We start from the raw sequence: 22495 nt of genomic DNA, 5'->3' as shown, positions 1-22495 counted from the left end.
TTGATTAGTGGTTTTGAAATTAGAAGAGTGGGTGAAATTCTTAAAAACTAACTTTTATGTCAGGTGAATGAGAGCCATATTTAACTTTATGTCTGAAGTAAGTTTTAATCCGTATAATTATACAAGAAGTGTAAATGCTTTTGATTAGTTAGTTCATCAGCTTAGATGCAGTTTGTTCTTCTGTCAGTGTTTTTAAGATGAATGTTAAATAGTAATTAATGATTTCCCTCCTGGTGGTTTCAAAAGCTGATTGGAAGAACCTTTGCATTGCTGCTTAAAAGCTCTACCAAATAAACTTTTATGTTACTTGTTCATTTTCACATAACTGATTTAGCTTTGGAACTTTATCTTGTGGTGCCTTGTAATGTACTTTTTGGCACCCTTTGGCTCAAGGTATGCCTTTTCTCCTCAATGAAGTGAAATGTTTCTGTTTACTAAGCAGTGAAATGGCAGATGCATTTGATAAAGCAACAGTTAACCATATAAGACCTGGGGAACTATAACATCTGGGGTTGTTCTGCAGGTGCAACTAAAAAGAAGTAGAAAGAAGCCTATCCTAAATATAAGTTGCTCCCTTAAAAGAAACAACCAAGTTTGTTTGAGTTGATGTCTTTCGCTTTGTGAATCAATTCAGCAAGCTGCTGTTGAGCCGGTCTGAAAGCACCAAAAGAACTAGGATTTTCTCTTCCTTAATTGAACAGCTTTGTTCTAAAAGCCTAGAAAACATTGCTAATTTGCCAGATGTAGGTGAGTTAGTAGTGAGTGAAATGTTCACCTTGGCAAATTTTAGAATGTTAGCCATTTGGGGAGGTTTCTATGAATCAGATGCTTTCCCCACATTGTGCTTACTGATTCTACGTTGGTACAGTATTTAAAACAAAATCCAAAGTTCTCAAGCATCAGGTAGTTTATATATGTGGTGATGTGCACATGCTGTATACATTGCAAGCACCTCTGGAAAAACAAAAACAAATACTTCTAAGCTAACTGTTTATTTCCATAATATTTAGTACTTAAAAAAAAGTTAATATTGCATGGTTCCAATTGTCCTTCAGAGGCATTGTTTTAGTAGCCTTAAATTAATACACAGGAAGTTCAAATTTCCACAAATCAACATACAATTTTTTAAAGATATAGCTGGTGAATACAGAATACACATTACAGAATAGTGCAAGTTTATGTGTACCTTCAAACTCGCCCCCCCCCCCAAAATCATTTGCATTCACATGTTAAATTCAGTTGACTACACTGTTTAATCTTGCCATGAATAAATATTGCTGATATGAAAAATGGTGACATGGTACAGATCACTCTGTTAGGGTTCAGCCCTGTACAGAGAAATGTTGAGTGACCTTAATGCCTGGTAACCTGGACCAATTAGCACCTTGCAGAAATGTGCTTTTCAGGGAAGAAAAACTTCCGTTTCTTAAGCAGCACTATTTCTTTAAACAAAGGTATGAAAAGGATCTTAAACGTAACTAGTCTCCCTTTCCTCTTTAAACTGAACATATGCAGTCAAACAAACAAAATGCAACTCCTGAATATAACTGAAGCATTTGCATTAATAGTTGCATTAAAAAAATTTCTAATGCAGTATCTCCTTGAGTACATCTTCTAAAATTGTTCAAAAGTACAATAAACTCTTTTATATACATGTTTCCACATGCCTGTTAGTGTGCCACTTGAATGTATAATAATAATCGCTAAAACTTTTTATCCAGAACATTACAACGTAGCTGGGTCCTTTCCCACAATTTTAAATATAGTTATGACTCTGTCCAGCACACACTTGGAATCGGAGTGTAATTCATAGGTTCCCCCTTTCTCAGTATTAAAGCCTCATCTTTTGGTTTGGAAATAGCCTCCTATGCTAAAAGGGAGAGCATTAAAAACAGTTTAGTAGTTGTTTGCTGTAGCTGATGCTTCAAAAACCTCTGTGATGCAAATTAAATCATGCACGCTGTGGATTTCTTAAAGTGAACCAAGTTAACTTTGAAGCAAAATGTCTATTGGTTGCTAAAAGAAACTTCATCCAACAACTTCCCTCTTACCTTCAGTGAATGAACTGCAGAGTCCCTGTGTTAGCTATTGCTCCGCGATGCTGGGATTTTGATTCTCTTAGGCATCAGGGATGTGAGCATTCCAGCAGTTACACCAAACAATGAGAGAGAGACTCTCTGCATGCCCCAAGCCTATGGAGCATTACGTCATGGCAATACCATATAAGGAACTCTGTGTTGTGCAGACTCGTTGTGTCTGTAGTGTATTTCAATGATAGCCAGAGCTCAAAGCTTATTAATGTGTTCTGGCTCCAGCTAACACTTGGGACTGTGTGAAACATTTCATTTGTCTAATCAGTTTGTGGCCAAAATGAATGTTCGGGAGAGTTAAGTTCAGAGCAGTTCCTTCTCTCTGCTGATGATGGAGTAATAAACTGGTTGTTGCATTTTAATCTTTTCATCTTGGTTTTCCACAACACAACTGTTTGGGGGAATTGGATCGTAGGTTTCTCCCTCCTGCTCCTTCTCTTAAAAAAAAAGAGGGGGGGGGAAGCTTAGCTGGAATCCTTCGAGAGAAGTATGAACACCAAGCATTCTTCTTCTTTTTGTTCTGTGTTTTATTTCCTGATGATGTAACTAGAAAACAATTCTTCAAGTGATGATGGGAAGGCCAGATGAGAAACTGGGGTGTGTGTTGAGTGTGTGCTCACTATTTTCCCCTTTAAGCCCACTTTTACAGCCCTTTCACTCAAATTTGATTAAGATTCTTCACTGGGTATGCTGTACTAAATTGAAAGTTTGATTAATAACTGGAAAAGATAATACAGGGAGGCTGAAAATAGAGAAAGAGTTTTAGAATTTAGGGGCATGTAACCTAATTTGCTTCTGTGTTCTGTGATATGTGAAGGGGGGGGGACTGCAAGAAAAGGGCTGCAAAATCTCATTGAAAGGTTATTAGGAATTATCTGATTAAATCCCTTGCATGTTAATGAAAGAGTCTGAAGCTATATGAATAGCTCTTTAAAACCACTTTGTTGTGTCCCTAATCCATGTAGCAGAGCACATCTGCCTTCATTTATGAATTACTTGAAGTTCAGTCCTTTGCGGTATAAGTCTGTCCATGTTTACTCAGAAGTAAGTTGCTCAAAGTTTGGCGGAATTTACTCCCTAGACACTGAGTTTAGGATTTAATCCTTTAGTTGTTTACTGATGCATACTTTAATTATTCAAATATTATAAAATATTAGTCTGATATTCAGACGCATAAAATAGCACAAGCCTATGGTTTTCTCAGTCTGACTTTCTAAAAAATGTTGAGTGACACCATGAAAATATGAAGCAATTATTTGATTATTATTTTGTTGAGTGACACCATGAAAATATGAAGCAATTATTTGATTATTATTATTTTGAAAAATACAGTATTTGACAAGAATGTATTTCAATTATGTAACTATCATAACATGGGAAACATCCTTTTACCAGATTAGATTACTTGTTCATCTAGTTGAGTACAGTATTGTCTACTCAGGTATGGGGGACCTTTCTCTCTTCTGAACTACAACTCCTACCATCCCCAGCGCACATGGCCAGTGGCCAGTGTTGATGGGAATTGTTGTTCAGCAACATCTGGAGGACCAAAGGTTCCCCACACCTGTGCTACCTGCGAGCCTCTGGAGACAGGCAGACAGGCCTTTCCCATTTGCTTCCTTTAACTAGAGATGTAAGTGGTTGAACATGATACATTCTGCATTCAAAGCATGTGCTCTGTCACTGAGCTGGGGTCACTGTATGCAATTATGCAAAATTAAAAACAAAACTAAACATGCTGAACTATCAGGGTGAACCACAGCATCATGTTATAAAATAAAAGTAGAAACTACAAACCTGAAGCACCTCTGATGATACTATGACCAATTCTGTTTTTCTAAGACACTTCTTCACATAGTCTGCCAGGGTTAGCTACACTCTGAGTAGACCCGTTGACATCAGTGCAGTTAAGCCTATTGATTTTAGTGGATCTTGGCTATCACCCTATGTATTCTTGCATAGAAACCAATTTAGCATTGTAAAGAGACAATTCTTTACAAATAGAATCATAGAATTATAGAGTTGGAAGGGACCCTGAGGATCATCTAGTCCAGTCCCCGGCAATGCAGGGATATGCAGCTGCCCCATACAGGGATCAAACTGCAACCTTGTCGTTATCAGCACCACACTCTAACCAACAGGGGCACAATCCGTCCTTGCTACCAAAAAAATGGGAAGGGAATTGTCCATTGAAGTGATGGGGAAACTGTTTTCTTTCAAAGGTGGGGGAAGTAAAGTGCAAAAGGTGGGAGGTGGGGAGAATTGGGCTCAGATAATGTGTGAAAAGGACACAGGTGGCGCTGTGGGTTAAACCACAGAGCCTAGGACTTGCTGATCAGAAGGTCGGTGGTTCGAATCCCCGCAACGGGGTGAGCTCCTATTGCTCGGTCCCTGCTCCTGCGAACCTAGCAGTTTGAAAGCACCTCAAAGTGCAAGTAGATAAATAGGTACTGCTCTGGCAGGAGGGTAAACGGCGTTTCCGTGTGCTGCTCTGGTTTGCCAGAAGCGGCTTAGCCATGCTGGCCACATGACCCGGAAGCTGTACGCCGGCTCCCTCGGCCAATAAAGCGAGATGAGCGCCGCAACCCCAGAGTCGGCCATGACTGGACCTAATGGTCAGGGGTCCCTTTACCTTTACTAATGTGTGAAAAATTATAGATAAAATCAAGGTCTTGCACTACGGCTGTAAAGGTGTGTTGGTTATCCGTACTTTCCGAGTCGAGCAGAGAATACTGTATGGTATGCACTAAAAATCGCTCTTGTATATACCATAAGCAGCTGATATACTTGCACTTTCATCTAAATGCTTCCAACTCAAAGGTTACTGTCCAAAGCTGGGTAACAGCAAATATTACATAATGCTTTAGGACAGGAAATGAAGAGTGTGTTTCATTAATGTTGAGGGAGAGAATAAAGTAGGAGTTTCTGGAGGAAATAACTTGAATTATGTGTTCATGTTGTACATTCTGGCTTGACTTTAACTGTTACATGTGTATGTATGTGTGTGTAAAAAAAATACCCCTGCAATTTTTCATAAAGTGCTTTGAGTTCTAGTCATGGGCTGGGGGTGGGGAGAAGAAGGCTATGAAATATTTTTTAAATAAAATGTCCAGTTTATTCTTCACTATCCCTTTTTCCTTACGTATATTTGACAAATGCTTGCTCGTTTGTTGTATTTTCACCTTTAAGTGGAACGTGGGAATATAGCCTCTTTCCATTTTAAAAGCATACTTAAAACATACCAGACTCAAGTATTGGGTTTTTACTGTGACCTAGTAAAAGGCAACCATATTCTGTCTCCTTGGCTTAAATTTTCTGATTATAGTCTGTGCCATTTTCAGAATGTCACCCTTAGGAAGCAATTGCAAGCTTTGGACATTTCAAGCTTTGGGGGCTGGGTGAAAGTTCTAATCCGTCTGTTTATAAACTTGAAGATACAACCAAGTGCCCTAATCCAAGAAAGGACCATATGGCTTCTTTGTGCCTGTCCCTAGATGCATAAAGAACCAAGCATGTGAACAGGTGCTGTGCATGGAGTTGATCTCCCTGATCCAGTGGCTGCTGCTGCTGCACCCAAAGAGCTTTGACAAAACAGCATTTATTCCAACCAGTTTTTAGAGATGCTGAATTCGTTCCTGCCTGCTCCTTACTCCCCATGAATAGCTGGCTACTGTTTTTTTAAAGAGTACTTGCGTGTACAGTGCCAGCTTCTGCTGAATGCGCATTTCATTGTGGACCAGGATGTTCAAAGTGTCATTTTTGCAGCATATGTGTCAAACTTGCTTCACAGTACAATGGTACCTTGGGTTAAGTATTTAATTTGTCCCGGAGGTCCGTTCTTAACTTGAAACTGTTCTTAACCTGAAGCACCACTTAAGCTAATGGGGCCTCCCGCTGCTGCTGCGCCGCCGGAACACAATTTCTGTTCTCATCCTGAAGCAAAGTTCTTAATCCGAGGTAATATTTCTGGGTTAGCAGAGTCTGTAACCTGAAGCTTATGTAACCTGAAGCGTATGTAACCCGAGGTACCACTGTACGTAACACCAAACTATTTTGCTCATGGATGTTTTAAAGCAGGCATGTCCAAAGTTGGTTTCAGGGGACTAATCCGGCCTGCCAGCCGGTTTAATCCAACCCCTGTGGCAATTTATTTCCTGGGATAAAATCCTAAAAAAGTTTAACAACTTTGGCCGGCCCTTTGGCTGTTTTAATATTTTGTTGGAAGCCGCCTAGAGTGGCTGGGGAAACCCAGCCAGATGGGCGGGGATAAATAATAAATTATTATCATTATTTATTAAATTGCTCCCTTGAGCCCAATAGATTTGGCAGGCAAGAGTGGAGGAGTTGTCCCTTCAGCCCACGATGTGGATCATCAACTTATCCTGAGCAGAAATCCCTGCATAGTTACCTGCCTCATCTGCCTTGGAGCCTTATTCTCAGATTTCCCATTCCTTATTCCTGTAGGGCATTTTCTGACACCGAGTGTGTAGTGGTTGAGCCTCAGGGTCCATGGTAGCCACTGATCTATTTCTGTGTATCACTTGGTACAACACTTCTTTGAGTTCCAAGTTTAAAAGCAATTACTCCCTCAGTACTCATTTTAGGGAGAAGAACTTTACCATAACCTTTCTGAACCTCCCCAACATACTAGTTGATGTGATGTAGTGGTTGAAGTGTAGGGGTTATGAGACTCAGGTTCAAATTGCCACTTGACCATGAAGCTCACTGGCTGACCTGCCTCATATGGTTGCTGCAAAGATAACATAGGAAGGTTTAAGGGAACCATGTATTCTGTCCTTGGAAGTGGTCAATCATGCTGTACATCACTTGTAGTCTATAGTGCCCTGCACCACATGTTTTTTCTCCCCTTACTCACTTTCTTGTTTCAAAGTAGATATTTCATAGGTTATTTTGGAGGAACTGAGTTTTTTTAAATGCTGTATTTATCTTTCAAATACTGCTGAAATTAACACACATTTATATGGTGAAAGTACTCGACTCTGCTAGGTGCTGTGTAATTTAGGTATTTTTATGGAGATGCTTTCTTTGACTTTTAGTGAGTGCTGAGGGACATGTTAACACTTCACCTGCTTTTTGACCATCACAAAATTAACTGGCACATATGTGGCTTTATGCTATCCCCTACTATAATAAAATGGAGCAGGAATCTTAAATGCTAGTATCTATTCTACTTTCTGTTTCCTGTTTTTTGGAGTGCAGCTGAAGAAAATGTGTTTCCCGATCCTGCTGGCTTGGTTTGAACATAGACCTATGAAGCTGTTCCAATACTGAGCTAAACCAAGACGCTCTGCTGCAAGAATTGGGAACCTGTAGCCTTCCACATGTTACTGCACCACAAATCCCATAATTTCTTACCATTAGCCAAACTGTCTGGGGCTGATGTGAGTTGACTCTTTCAACACATGGAAGGCCATAGGTTCCTCATCCCCGGTCTTGGTGACTGAGAGTGGCTCTCCGGGGTATCTGACAGAGCTCTTTCTGCTACCCGTGTCCTTTTAAAAACATAATAATTCAGAAACTGAACTAAGGCGCATCTGCACACAATCCATGTGCCCTGTCACTGGGCCATGGTCCCTCCCTGAACAGTGATTTTGGTAGATAAAATTCATTTCTTGTTGTAGAAAGAGACTGTTAGTAAGAATGAGCTGGGAAAACAGTGGGATCTTACAAATATGCTCTTCTATAAGAGGAGAGGGAATGATTTAGATGCTGACTCTTGCTAAACAATTCCTGTCTCCTTAGTAACTAATCATAGTTTTTTAAAATTTGTTGTACTTGTAAATATTATGGCAGGATAGAATACCACAGAATCAGAGAAACAAGAGCTAAAGGCTGATTAGGTCATTGCGACCCTTGCGTGCCAACACAGAGCTGCTCCCTCCTGACTGTTGAGCCTGGTTTGTTTTGTCTACTCAATGCTTTCAAATAATTTGGGCCTGAACTTTTGATTTTTTTTTGTGCTTTAAAAAACACACAGATTAGCTTTAACAAAGCACATATAGATCAATTGATCGATCAGGAATTAAGGAGCATAATGCCTTTAAAGTATATTAAAAAATCAGTCTTCTTTTTCTTGGTCAACCCTGATAAGGTGGAAGCACTGTTGGATAGATAGAATCCCTCTCTCCAAACCAGGTAACTATCTGATTTGAGTGGGCTTTCAATCCCTCTGAGAGACCAGGATCTCAGCTTGTGCATACTCCTTGATTCAGCCTTTTCACTTGAGGCAAAGGTGACTTCTGTAATGTGGAGTGTTTTTGTTTAACCAGTATAGGTTGTCATGTCTTTTGAGATAGTCTGGCACCAGTTACCCATGCTTGGGTAACATCCCTTTCAGACTACCGTAACGTGTTTTGACATGCAGTGCATGAGGCTTACCTTGAAGCTGGTTTGGAAGCTGCAATTAGTTCAAAATAATCAGCCAGGACTTTTAACTTGGGTGACTCATTGGGAACATATTTTGGCACATTTGAGAGTTCTACACTGGTTCAGGCCACCGTTCCCTATATCAGTTTGTCCAAATGATCTCCAATTGAGATTTTTCTCACAGTGCCACTAACCACCTGAGATCAAGCTGGTGTCAATAAAGGAGTCTTTTCATCTGTGGTGCCCAGGTTGTGGAACACACTCCTCAAGGAAGTGTCCCTGGCGCCCATTGTATTATCTTTTAGATAAGACATTTAAAAGAAAATTCTCTCAGGCATGTTAGTGAGTTGTGCTTTTAAACTGTGGGAATGAAGTTTTTCCATTCTGCTCTTTTATTTGGTTGTCTGTTCAATTGTCTATTAGTTTTAATTGTTCTGTTGTATACCTGACTTCTCTCCTCCCCCCCCCCCGATTTTAAATTGTATTATAAACCTCCCTGATATAAATATGTGTCAACAGCAGTATAAAAATGCCTTAAATAAAATTTCACACACTATGCAGACAGCAGCCTCGGCTGCATAAATCACTCAGGCTGCCACAGTTCTGAGAAGAATGATGCATGTATCTGCAAGCATGTTCATTGCATTCTTAGCTTACAAATTACATGTTTTAGGTGTAAAGTATTTTAAGCATACACTTTAAAATGTAAAAGGAAACTTCCGGGTATATGGGCAGTTTAACTTGCTGCTTGCAATTCCTTCACCCTGTTTGCTTCTTATCAAAGAGGCAGTTGGCCAGTTCACATGGCTGTTAACTGAAGGGCTGGTGGTTTGAGCTCACCCATGTGTTAGGCAATGCCTTCCTCATACCTCCCCATAATTTTCATGTGGAGGGATTATGACTCAGAGGTACAAATATGCTATATGTGCTGTAGGTCTCAGATTTGATCCAATGTAGAAAATACTGGGCTAGATGAAACTGAGACTGACTCCTTATGAGATGGAGGTGCTGTGGTTGGGCAATTCTTGTGTCCAGGAATTAGTTGGGTGACCTGGAAAAGTGGGGAAGAGCCAGGTGATACATTTTCAGTAGCATCCACCAGTGTCCTGTGGTTTAATGTGGTGTGTGAACCAGACTTTTGTGAACTTATTTGCCTTTTTAACAGGCTTCTAAGCCACATGACTACTGAATTAATTGAACGGCAAGCTGGAAGTCATGAAATAAGTTTTCGTATTTTTATTATTTCTTATTTTGTGGCTTAGGTACTCAATGGTTCTGTAGTTTTAAGAAGGATAAAAGAATTAAAGCAAGTTATCTGTGCAAACATAGACTTTGTAGAAAAAAGTTTAATTAGATTATAACAAGTAGTCAAATAGAATATGTTGCCTTTTTATAACTAATTGAAGAACACTTTAAGTAGAAGCTTGTGCGAAACCTTCTGATGTCAAACTGAATTCGAGGATGCGTTAATTTTTGAATCTGATTAGCTCCAGAGAAAAATTGTTTTGACATGACAGGAACAATAGAGTACATTCAAAGTGTGTGTGTGTGTGTGCGCACACAAACTTGTGCAAGGTGGGGAGGGAAATTTAGTTCTGCACAGTGTTTCTGCATTCTTCCCCAGTGTTCTGTGGGTAGGGAAAGATACACAGTGTTTCAGTTAGGCAGAACTGCCATATGATCATATGTGCTAAGCTCTTGTTCCTTATGGTGTCAGAGACTGTTGGTGGTTTGCTTGATGTTGTTGAATGGTTTCTTTAAATGTAAAGGTTCATCATTGTTCCACCCGATGTGTATGTCTTTAAGGGGCCAGAGCAAGGGCCAGAGCAAAATAATGAGACCCAGCTTTACAGCTGTGAAACCTAGCAGGTGCTGCTGAGTTGTATTGATTAAGCTGTGTCAGCAGTGGCGTAGCGTGGAGGGTGCAGGGGGGGCCAGCCGCACCGGCGCAACATTTGGGGGGGGGCGTGCTCGCACTCGCAGCTCTCTGCCCCTACCTGGCTCAGTCACTCTCTCTCACTGCAGTGCTGGCTGTGCGAATCCGATCTGAGCTGCCGGGTCGCCGCCCACTGTGGAGGCGGAGGGTGCCAGGCGTGCGTTGCGGTGCGGAGCGGAGAGAGAGCGAGGGAGGGACTATCTGGGGGAGGGACAGTGCAGCGCTGAGCGCGGGAGAGAACCACACCCGACCAGCCCAGGTAGCAGCAAGAAGAAGCTGGCAGCGGCGGCAGGTTAGGGGTTAGGGGCGCAAATTACTTGCCTTGCCCCGGGTTAGGGGGCACAAATTACTTGCCTTGCCCCGGGTTAGGGGGCATAAATTACTTGCCTTGCCCCGGGTTAGGGGGCACAAATTACTTGCCTTGCCCCGGGTGCTGACAACCCACGCTACGCCGCTGTGTGTCAGCAATTGGGTGTAGTTTTAGTAAAAGGTAAAGGGACCCTTGACCGTTAGGTCCAGTCGCAGGCGACTCTGGGGTTGCCCTCACTTTACTGGCCGAGGGAGCCGGCGTACAGCTTCTGGGTCATGTTGCCAGCATGACTAAGCCGCTTCTGGCGAACCGGAGCGGTACCTATTAATCTATTTGCACTTTGACGTGCTTTCAAACTGCTAGGTTGGCAGGAGCAGGGACCAAGCAACAGGAGCTCACCCCATCGCGGGGATTCGAACCGCCGACCTTCTGATCAGCCAGCCCTAGGCTCTGTGGTTTAACCCACAGCGACACCCACGTCCCTAAAAGTATGGTAGCTTGGGTTAAATGGAGACTGATGGGTGCCGAACTAAGTGAAAGGTATGAGCTCAATTGCTCAACATAGAATGGGAAGGAAGAAACGAGTAGGACATCTGCATTATGCACCTGGCTAGCAGATGCATAGATGTACTCAGTATTTGTTCTGGGGTGTGTACACTAGATGTTAAAATTCCAGGATGCAGTTATAATAACCAAGAAAAATTGAATTGTTTAGCCTGAAAAAAACAGGCACATTAATCTCCCCCCCCCCCAAAAAAAAGCAAATCTGCATAACTTGCATCTTTTACCTGTTGTCTTAGTTGTGGAAGTGGAAGAGCTCAATAACAAATGGAGACGATCAATTACAGCATAGAAAAACCCAAAAACAAAAGAACCAGCTGAACAAAGAGATTAAGTGAGCTGCAGCAGAAAACTAGTCCTAAGCAATTATTTTGAAAGAGTGTTAAAAGAGCATAACAAGTTGGAAACCAAATCTAATTAGGAATCTATCTTTTTCATTTTCATATTATTATTCTTGCAAGAACTCTGGATTTCTGTTCTGGCCAATCACCAAAAATCTTATTTAGTCACATCTCACTTCTGATTTCTGAGATTTCAGTTGACATTTCCAGTAAGACTTTAGATATATCTTTGTGAACCTGTTGGCTACACACTTCCTTTAAGAATAAAATGAAAGCTGAGATTGTCAGGAATCTGAATTCTGCAATCAATACCAAATTCTGTATTTCTATATCCTGTTCCATCGCAGTCTATACAATATTGCACTGTAGTAAAATAGTTTATGGATGCAACAATCATTCTTCTGTACCATTCAGTACTATGGACATAGTATTTTTTCTAATGATAATTAGGATTTTATTACAATCTAATCCTTTACTAACACAATTACTATTTTTAATATGTCTCCTTCAGAGTTCTCTCCCAAAACAACTCTTAACTTGTAGTCTAGTCTTACAAGAAGTGCCCTGCGCCCCTCTCTATCATATCCAGGGCAAATTCTATTTACCCTCCTTTCAAATACAAATCTCTGACTAGCCAAACAGTTATATCAGTACCCTAGAGGTACTGAGCAAGTTTATTTCTGTTAAGGAATTTGTGCTGAACCGACACAGTGGTTAATATATCCCACATGCACTATTCTGGAAAGCAGATTTCTAAGGAAATAACTCCGCTTAAAGAAATGTTGACCTATCTGTTTGATAGATTGATGACACAGGTATTTGTCTTGGTCGTGCGGCTCCGTTCTCTATTCTGGAAAAGTACTTTGTTAATATCTTGGGGACATGATCCAGCCAACGATAAGCACTCTGAAGCCTCATTAATTTCTACAGAAGGGATTTGAGGGGGGAAACTGTCCCAATGACATTAACTTTGGGCACTTAACTGAATCTTGACTTGGTTTCCTAGGTCAGGTGCAGATGTAACAAAGGGGTCCCTTAACTACATTTAAGGGATCCTGAACTGGATATTGCCTCGTGCTCTCCCTCCCCTCACACCACTGTAGGGATGGCTTACCAATAGGCACAGAGGTATATTACTGAATGTGCGGTCTCATTAAAGAGCAGGTGGGGAACATTTTTTTGCCTGAGAGCCACATTCCCTTTCAGATAACCTCTTAAGGGCCACATACGAAAGGTCAATAGGGCCAGAGGCAAACATGAGTACAGCAATAGATGTACATTTTGCCTTTTGTACAATAGGGTAGTTTCCACACACTCACCCATTCCTAGCCTGTGTCCAGACAAGCAAGAGGCATCGTCAGAGCTCAGAGACACATTCCAGCTACTTGAAAGCACTCAGGGGTACAAGGCAAGGCCAGAGCATGGTCTGGGGGGAGTTTCAAGAGGTAGATAATGTAGTCTAGGGGCCTGCATTCAACCCTGGGCCTGAGGTTTCCCACACCTCCATTAAAGGATGGCACATGTTCATGAATTATTACTTGATAGCACCATGGAGCATTATTTGGATTTTTCGGCCTTGGGCACCAAAATGTTTTGAGGTGTCTCTCAGCCGCTTCTCCTGTTCCTCACGCCTCATCCTCCCTTTAACACTCTTGAGAGGGAGCACACATGCACATTAGAATTACAGAGGTGAGGGGAAAAGATCTTCAGAGCTCAATGTAAGAGCTCCTCAGCTTTATTAAACACACTGGCCCTTGTCAGAGGATTTCACGCACTTAATTAAAAACTTGTAGCCCTGAATGATGAGGCATGCAGGCCTAAAAACAGAAACAAAATTTCTTGCCTCACAGACGTATTTGAATGAATGGATAAAGGAGAGGCCTCTCGCATCAAAGCAGACCCAAGCCTTCCCAAAATACAAAACACAAAATACTTCAATGGGAGCTCAAATGGATGATATCCCTCTCTCAGGTGGTGAGGCAGCTCAACAACTTAAACCTTTCAAATACAAACTTATGGTGAGATAGGATGATTTTCTGGATAGAAAGATAGTGGACCTGGGCTCATGCATTGAAGGTACAGATTAAGTGGTAATGAAGCATTTGAGCTCACAGTTTCAAGCAAGGAGACCATTTAAAACTGGGAAGATGAGAGGGTCAAATAAAATGGAAATAAATGCAGCAAGTGGTTCTCATGCCTTGGTAAAATGCTAACCGGTTAAGAATTTTCACTTGATACTCTGTGTGCAGTGTTGATGATGTTGTTTCTGCCATTCTACACATACCACAGGCTGTCAATTGAGTTCAAGGTAAGGTAATACAGGAAAGCATTCTTTGACAAGGGAGGTCAAGATATGTGGTGGTAAGCTTTAAGCAACTGCACCAACAGAAAACTGCTAAGGATCTGGAAAGCACCTGGTTCCCAGTGACTATGGCTGGAGGCTTCTTACACGAACAGCTTTGCCACTTACTACCAGTATGACATCATGTCACTTGCTGAGTCATTCCTATGATTTTTCATACACCCGCAAAATCTCTCAGGCACAGTAATAAATGTAAATGCATTACATCATATAGGGGGGAGAGTGAAGCCTTATTAACTCAAACTACCCTGAGGGCAGGATACTATTGTTAGTTAACAGTGGAACACCTTCACAGATTTCACATTGCAGGTTATAAAATATTATTAACATAGTAGTCTGAAAAGTTAAAACTATTTGACTTCAAACAGAATTCTTCAGGAAAAAAAGCTGTATGATAAGCAGATAATGACTTCATTAACAGGTCTCTTTTTAACTATTTATTTCTGCCAATGAGGTGTGTGTGAGAGAGGGAAATAATATTTAAAATTTTATAACCACCTTTCTGAACCATGCCGTTGAAATTTCACACAAAGTATGTAACCGTTGCTGCTAATGAATACAAAGAAGGCAGAGCAATTTCCTTGCAGCCTGTGGTTACATTTACTGGCGAACGATTCACTTAAAAACTACTTGAAAGAAATTCAATCATGGAATATAAAACTACTCTTACAAAGCTACTTTTAATAGTGCAATCCTATACATGTTTATTCAGAAGTAAGTCCCCTTGAATACATTGAGACTTACCTTCCAGTAAGTGTATATAGAATTGCAAGTGTTTTGCAGTATACTTATAGGAATATTTACTTTAGAGTAAGTCCCAATCTGTTCAGGTTACAGTGCAGTCTGGAGAGTTTATCATTTGTTCATTAGTACTGTCTGTGGCAAGTCATTGCTAGCCTGGAGATGATAGGTTAGATTGCATCAGGACTGATGTAGCGCTTTCAGTAAACTGGAAGGGAGAAGGTGTAGGCAGCTCTGACTCCCTATATTATAACTTTGTAAAAACAGTTGCCAACTTTCCAACAAGCCTTCTGTGTCCCATACATTTACCCTTTAACAGCAGTTTGATCTGCAGACATTACCAGGCAATCGTATTCCTTGCCAGGTCTTGAAAATATTTGCTTGTCTGCTGTTAAATGCACCAGCACATGAGGTTTCCCCCCCTGATCAGCTGGCAACCCTAGTAATAAATAGGGTGAATGCATTGTTTGCCATGTGGTCTTTCTAAAGTCACGGTTTACAAAGGAACACTCTTTCCTGCATGCCATATTGAAATTAATCAGGTTTATATGTTGGGAGCACATTGCAGATCAGAATATTTAAGTATTCAGATACAATTCACACCCATTTCAGTTAAAATTAGTTGCCTTTAACTTTATGAGACTTAAATGAGATGTGACTGACTAGTTGTCCCACTGATCTCAATTAACTTTAAGTGCTTTTATTCTGGATTGGGATCTCTAATTATATTGCACTTACTTCAACTTTTCAACCAAATCATTGTTTTTCAGGGATTACCTGATGAAATCCCCTATAGGGATTATTTTGGAAACACGATTGAAACCAAGCTGACAGTGATTGCAATCCAGTAGGTTCCTTTAGTTGTGCTGGAACATTGCACATATGTAGTGGGGCTTTTGCAAGTAGTCTAGCATGTGTATCTCAAAGGTTATAAGCAGTGCAATTTGGAAAACCTGTTGTGGGGTATTCAAGATAGTTAGATATACATTTGTACCTCTGGTTACGTACTTAATTCGTTCCGGAAGTCCGTTCTTAACCTGAAACTGTTCTTAACCTGAAGCACCACTTTAGCTAATGGGGCCTCCTGCCGCCGCCGCACCGCCAGAGCAGGATATCTGTTCTTATCCTGAATCAAAGTTCTTAACCCGAGGTACTATTTCTGGGTTAGCGGAGTCTGTAACCTGAAGCGTATGTAACCCGAGGTACCATTGTATCTGGAAAATGCCACAGTATGTCCCCCAAACTGTATGGGACTATAGGAACTTCTCCTGAAGCTATTAGTGATATATTAGCCCTAGGATAACTTCCTTAGGTCTAGTGAGCAAAGTTACGTCTCTTTCAGTAGCAGATCTTCGTTTGAGGTCCCAAGCCCCTGACACTGAAAGGCAAACTATTTTTAACTCCTGAGTATTACTTAAGTCTTGGTATACTTGTGGTGTTCAGCTCATGACTTTGGAACTCTTAGGCCTGCCAGCCCTGTGACCTCAGTCATACCATTGCCTGTAAATAATCTTGTATGTTAATTTTCATTCTGAATGATGCTCTATGTATGGTCTTTCACCACTGCTTGTGTGTTTATGTGGGAAGTGCCTTTCATGTTTTCTGAGGCTGTCTGTTTGGAAAAATTGCACAGCCTCATTTGATCCTGAATGAACAAGTGCTCTATGAAAGGATGGGTAACTGGACATGGGACTGTAGTAAAGGGTTTTTAAAGAAAATAATTTTGAATCATCAGTGCTGATGGTGGGATTAAGAGACTTGCAGAAGAATCTTCCGTCTAGAAACTGGATGGGTTTATTTAAGGTGGCTTAAAAAACCCCACACACAACGCATACAGTTTACCACTGCAGTTCATTTCTGACGTTATATTTTCTGGATTATGAGTCATGGATGTCATTATAGTTAAACATCCATGTGCAGAATGAATGCACTTCAGAGGGACAGAAGTTAAAGAAAAACAGAAGTGTGAATAACTGCTAATGGCATGCTTCATGGCTCCATTCAGTCTGCCATTTCATTTCATCATACATAAGGGGGATAGTTGAGAGATACCTTTCTTGACATTTAAATGGCAACACATGTTTGCAATGGTGAATGGAAACTATAGTTGAAAAAAACGGGCATATGGCATTGAGAAGGCAAGGAGAAATTTGTTGCCCTAATATGCACCATGTAATTGGTACACTTAACTTGCTGAAGTGGCTGTTTTATTTTATTTTTTAAAAAAACTGTTCTCCATTTGTGTAAGTTTTCCCAGTCCGTATGTGTTTAGTGCCTTCAGGACTTATGTGCACAGAAATCAGGCTAGCCTCATGTTGTTCCAAGGGGAAGTTGACAGACAGACAGGAGTGTGTAATAGGAGCATGGGTAGTTTTTATTGAAGAGTGGTGTGGTGAGCTTTGATATTTTTTAAATTGAATTTCAGAAACAGAAAAATAAGATAACATAGGAACATCAGAGATGCATTAAATACACAAACATGTTGTTGTGTTTTACAGTCACAGGTATATTAATGTTCAATGCCCTTGTTATGATACTAACTATTAATTATGTCTCCCATGCCCAGTTGAGTTTACAGTGCAGTCCTACCAACCTTGACTTAGAAGTCATATCCATTCAACTCACGAAGACTTCCTTCAAGCAAACATCAATAGAATTATACTGTATATGATTTGATACCTGAAAAGTCATCTTACCCCTTACGTACCTTAGGATCACTGTGCTCTGCAAATGAGGGCCTCTTGTAGATAATACCTTTTCAGGATATCTGTTCTGCCCAGTATAAGAATTGGGTCTTTTCTTGCTTACTGTTTCTTAGAAGTCCTGTACCTCTAACCAGTGTTTGTAAGTTTGTTTCTTTTAACTTTGTAGATGGTCAATACTGTTACTTACGTATACGTAAAGGAGACTTGCTGCTAGCCTTTTCCACAGCAGTAGCATCCCTGTGCTCAGATAAGATAACAACCCCCTCTCAATTTCCTGTGAGAGAAGTCTTAAAACTTTTTTGTAGACTGTTGCTATTGCTGAATGCAAGCACCCTGCCTTTTACCTTAAGGTTATTTCCTAGGAAGCTCACCCCAAAATGTTTAAACACCTGGCTGATTACTGTATTAATGATTAATTATCACAATCCATCACTTATATGAAGCAGTGGGGGGGGGAGTGTAAAAGGGTAGGATATGCACACAGTTGGCAAAGTTCTAACAACACCTCTGACATCCCATCTGTTTTGAGGTTAAGGTTGGATTCCAGGAGGGATAAGTCATGGCCACACTTATCAAAGACTTTGGATTCTGGGTTTTAGGTGCTGCCAATTTTTCCACAGACAGGACTGAAAGGTGTCTTACTTGCCTACTGTCTAAGAGATTGTGAAATAGGCTTTCTGAAATTGCAAAGGATGGTGTGTTTGAATCATCTGTGGAAATCTAATAATTGTTTATTGATGTTTTTATCAGTGTGTTTTGCAAGGGCGGGGGAAAATAATACTGTTATTTGCTACTGTTTTTAGATTATTTTCCCCTGTGTTCAGTGGTTTGAAAACTATTGCTCAAAGAGAGGATACAGTTATCTGTTGAATGTGCACTGCTGATTTCAGGCTCTACACAGGTACAATGATAACAGTTTAAAGGGGATTATATGCAGATTCCTTATAGGGCTTTGAACACAGGACAGGAGGAGGCTGGGTTTTGCTTATGGGGACAGTACATGGCTGATTCACTGGGCTTGAATGCAACAAACTGCCTCTGAAGACGGTTTGGAAACTTCATCTGGTGCAGAATTTGGTGGCCAGGATGCTCATCGGGGCAAGAGGGTTTAAACATACTGCACTGATCCTGACATGACTGCACTGGTTGCCAGTTAGTTTCTAGGCCCAAATAAAAATGCTGGTTTTGATTTATAGAGCTTTAAGTGACTCTCGACTGCAATAACTCAAGGACCACCTCTCCCCATAAGAACCAACCTGGACCTACAGTTATCATTTGAGGCCTATATTTGTGTGCCTCCTCCATGAGAGGTCAAGAGGCTGGCAACACAAGAGCGAGCCTTTTCTGCGGTGGCTCTTCAGTTGTGGAATGCTGTCCCCAGCGGGGCTTGCGTGGCGCTTTCATTACATATCTTTAGGCACTAGGACTTTGGCTAATTAACATTCTGTGGCTTCTTGAATATGTTTATGGGAGTGGGGGTATTAGTTTGCTTTTGTGTATTTTTTGTGTATTTGGTGTTCTCATTTTGTATTTTTATGCTGTGAACCCCCCTGTGAAATTTGGAGGAAGGGCAGTATATTACTGCTACTACTACTACTAATAATAATAATCTTAGCTGTACAAATGGTAACCTTTTTCATTCCATCCTTTCTAACAGGATGATTATTTTTAAGGCATTTCATGTATTTTTAGAACTGTGTTATTTGAATGGACCAAAAGCCATTGTTTCCAGCTCCTCCAAAGGAAAGCCATTTACCCACCAGATCAATTCACATTTTCCAGATCAGCATGCCACAGACGAAGGGAAGGTGGGTCAGATGCTTGAATAATTCAAACTAAGTCATTCATGTGTTTTGGAAGAAAAAAAAAGCACCTCGTGTTCTCTCACCAGTGTGTCCTAGAGGAAAATACCTTTCTGATGCTAAATGTGGCAGTCAGTTGTAGCCTGAGTATGCTAAAACCTGCCCACTGAATCTTCCCCAAAGTAACTTACATTTGGGAGAAGGCCACACTATTGAACATCCTAGTTGGCAATGTTTCTGAAATACCAGCACAAGCAAGAGAAGATAATAGTAACATGACAGTGAAGAATAGTATCACAAATCCAGTGGATCACAATTGAAGCATTTTAAAAAATCACTTATAAATTTCATTAATCTCTCTTTTTGGAACCCCTTGAGATATTTTTCATTTGTAGTTGTATAAAAATGTTACAGCTCTAATAGGTTAAAACATGTTTTAGGTTTATGGTTTGTGTTCTGCCTGGCTGCAGGGGGCGCAGAGCTCAGTGTGTATGAACAACAGGTAGACTATTATCAGACCTGCGGAATAGTTCTCACTTACAAAACATGTACAAATTCAGATTTCAATAAGTGAATTTTGCATTAACTTTAAATCCTCATGTTGATGTCAAGCTTACTTTGAGAACAGAATGTTTATTTCCCTTGATTCGGAATTTCAATAGTTTTGTATGTGCCAAGTATGAGCAAGCTAAATGTGGTCTCTTTGAAAGGGAAAGTGTATTAAATCTGTCTATAATTGTAATGTAGAACATGAATGTATATAATAGAATCCTAAATCTAGAGAGAGAATTTGAGAACCAGAAAACATTTCCTGTGCCATAATGGTTTAAGCAAGCACATTTATTGTAATGCACATGTGAGTGCCTGCACATATGTGCTGATGTATAATGTGTTTTTTAAGAAGTTCGTCTCAGACAATAAATACTGAAGCCCCCCAAATTTAGTGACAACCGATGACTCACTCTGTCTCATGTCAAAACAATGCACTTTAGTAATTTTCTCATCCCTTGAGAGCCTATTAAACACTAAACAAATGCCTTGGAATGTAACTGATTGAGTGTTTAAATTATGTGCTTTTGCCTGGCCCTGTGCCAGCTTCTCACTGCAAAGGATTACAGCAAAACAAGACCCGTGATTTACATTGACAATGATAATATGCAGTTTGCTTTGCTGGCATCTTGGCTCTGTGTATTTTGAGACAAAGCGTCCAAACAAAGTTTGCATTCTTAGCCTAAATAATTTGAGATCTACCGTATTTTTCGCCCTATAGGACGCACTTTTCCCCCTCCAAAAATGAAGGGGAAATGTGTGTGCGTCCTATGGGGCGAATGCAGGCTTTTGCTGAAGCCTGGAGAGCAAGAGGGGTCGGTGCGCACCAACCCCTCTCGCTCCCCAGGCTTTGCGGACCTCTCCGCAAGCAGCGGGAGCGCTCCTGCTGCTTGCAGAGAGTTGCCTGCATGCTGAAGCCTGCGCGCGCTGAGCTCAGCGCGTCCAGGCTTCGCGGACCTCTCAGCAAGCAGCGGGAGCCAGCGCTGGGCTCCCACGGCTTGCAGAGAGCTGCCTGTTTGGGGGCTGGGGTCAGGGGAAGCTCGGGCCTCCCCCGCCCCAGCCCCGCGCCTGGGGGGGGGAAAATAATTTTTTCCCCTTTATTCCCCCCCCCCAAAAAAAACTAGGTGCGCTTTATGGGATGGTGCGTCCTATAGGGCGAAAAATACGGTAAGCATTAAGCTCTTTTAATTAGGTGTGCACAATAGATAAGATAGGCTTCTGGTTTTCCTTATTCACGGGGAACAAAAAGTAGGGTTTTTTTATTTTTACAAAGTACTTTGATATAGTACTCAACATCTATATAGTACTTTTGGGTGTTCAAAGCACTTCACGTCCTTATTTTCAGCCAACCCATAAAACAACCCTGCAAGGTGGGGCAGTATCTATTTTGCCCATCCTACAGCATCCAAATCTTAACATGTTCCATCTAACAGAATGGAGGTTGAGAGTGAGTGGTCCAGTGAGTTTTAATATGCAGATATGATTTGCATAGCAAGTTTGCCTGGCCTTGTGCCCTTGAAAGAAAGCATGCTGGGCGAAGACAAATGTCCATTCTATGGGATGTGTTAGACAAAGTGCTCAGCATGAGCATGCTGGAAAGAGTATCTTCCATCCTCAGTGGTAGTCTGAACTGCAAAAGTCACTCACAGCTCAACTGTATGCTCATCAGTCCTCCCATGATGCACCATTTCCCCCTTAAACTTACCTGGATGCTGAAGGCACTGACGGGCCTATGGAGCCTATGTGTACAATTCTCTTGAAAGACCTAACCCTTAAGGCAACATTTTAGCTGCCATCACATCTGGTGACACCATTTAATGTTTGCCGTTGTATCAGCCTTCTGCACCTATGCATTCAGTAGAAATATTTTTGTGTGAGTTTGAGGTTTTTAAAAGCCATGGAGTAGAGCCAGATAAGCCAGTGGAGAGTTGCTTTTTATTTGAGTGGTGGTAAAAGTGCTCAGAGAAATTGTTGTTTTGTGCTCAGTACTTCTTGATAGATATTTCAGGCCTACAGATATTGGTATTTGGCAAAAGCATGGTCATGGTGGGTCTCTTACCACTTACTTACAAAACTCATGAAATACGCTTAGCTGTGGCCTTGGTCAAAGCTTTTTCCAGCAGTGTTGAAAGTAGAGACTAATGGTCTGTGGGAAGAATAGTTTACTGATTTCATTTATGTTATTTTGTTTTACTGATTCAGTCTTTAATTGTCTTGTGCTTGGGGGTGGGGAGAACACAAAACCCTAATTACAAATTGAGGTATAAGTCTTCGCTGAAGTTGGTATGAATTCAGAGTTAAGTTTGAAATTATGCTTCCTGGAGTACATAGACAAATCACTGAATTTATTATAGGTGAAGGTATTTAAATTGCAACATGAAGTTCATGAAAACTTTTGATTGCATGAAAATTGATGTGAAGGCACTAATGATTCGTTCTTGTGGTTGTGGTCTCTTTCTTAGTCTCCATATTGAAGAGAGGATTGCTCTACATTCTTACTAGGGAACAGGAAAATTGAATTATTGGTGCATGTCGAATGCTCTTCCAGCCTTTGGCTTTTTCATTCTTTGATTTATTTGTACTTTTAAAAGATGTATTGTTTCTGTGCCGTTATTTTAACCTTTCATTATGCACTAGGATCTTTGTGAAAATCTTTGAATCATGTGGATTTTGACAAGAGTATGCTTTCCCAACATCTGTTGAAAGTTATG

General features: G+C 40.8%; 2 protein-coding genes across 3 annotated transcripts in view; one reads left to right on the top strand and one right to left on the bottom strand.

The window, feature by feature from the left end:
• FILIP1L (filamin A interacting protein 1 like) overlaps positions 1-22495 on the bottom strand; it is a 183505-nt gene that overhangs the window by 29152 nt on the left and 131858 nt on the right. Inside the window, exon 1 of one of the 2 annotated variants that reach the window (XM_079973378.1) lies at positions 2052-2200. The exons of the other annotated variant lie outside the window; for it this stretch is intronic. The gene's annotated coding sequence lies outside the window, so the exon portion shown is untranslated. Of the gene's footprint in view, positions 1-2051; positions 2201-22495 lie in introns of those variants that run through there. 2 annotated transcript variants of the gene reach the window in all.
• Positions 1-22495, top strand: part of CMSS1 (cms1 ribosomal small subunit homolog) — a 176831-nt gene that overhangs the window by 34703 nt on the left and 119633 nt on the right. The window lies entirely within an intron of this gene.

Source organism: Podarcis cretensis (assembly GCF_951804945.1).
Source record: "Podarcis cretensis genome assembly, chromosome: 4".
Classification (NCBI taxonomy): Eukaryota; Metazoa; Chordata; class Lepidosauria; order Squamata; family Lacertidae; genus Podarcis; species Podarcis cretensis.
Note: the sequence above shows the minus strand (reverse complement) of the source record. Positions and strands in the feature narration are given on the sequence as shown.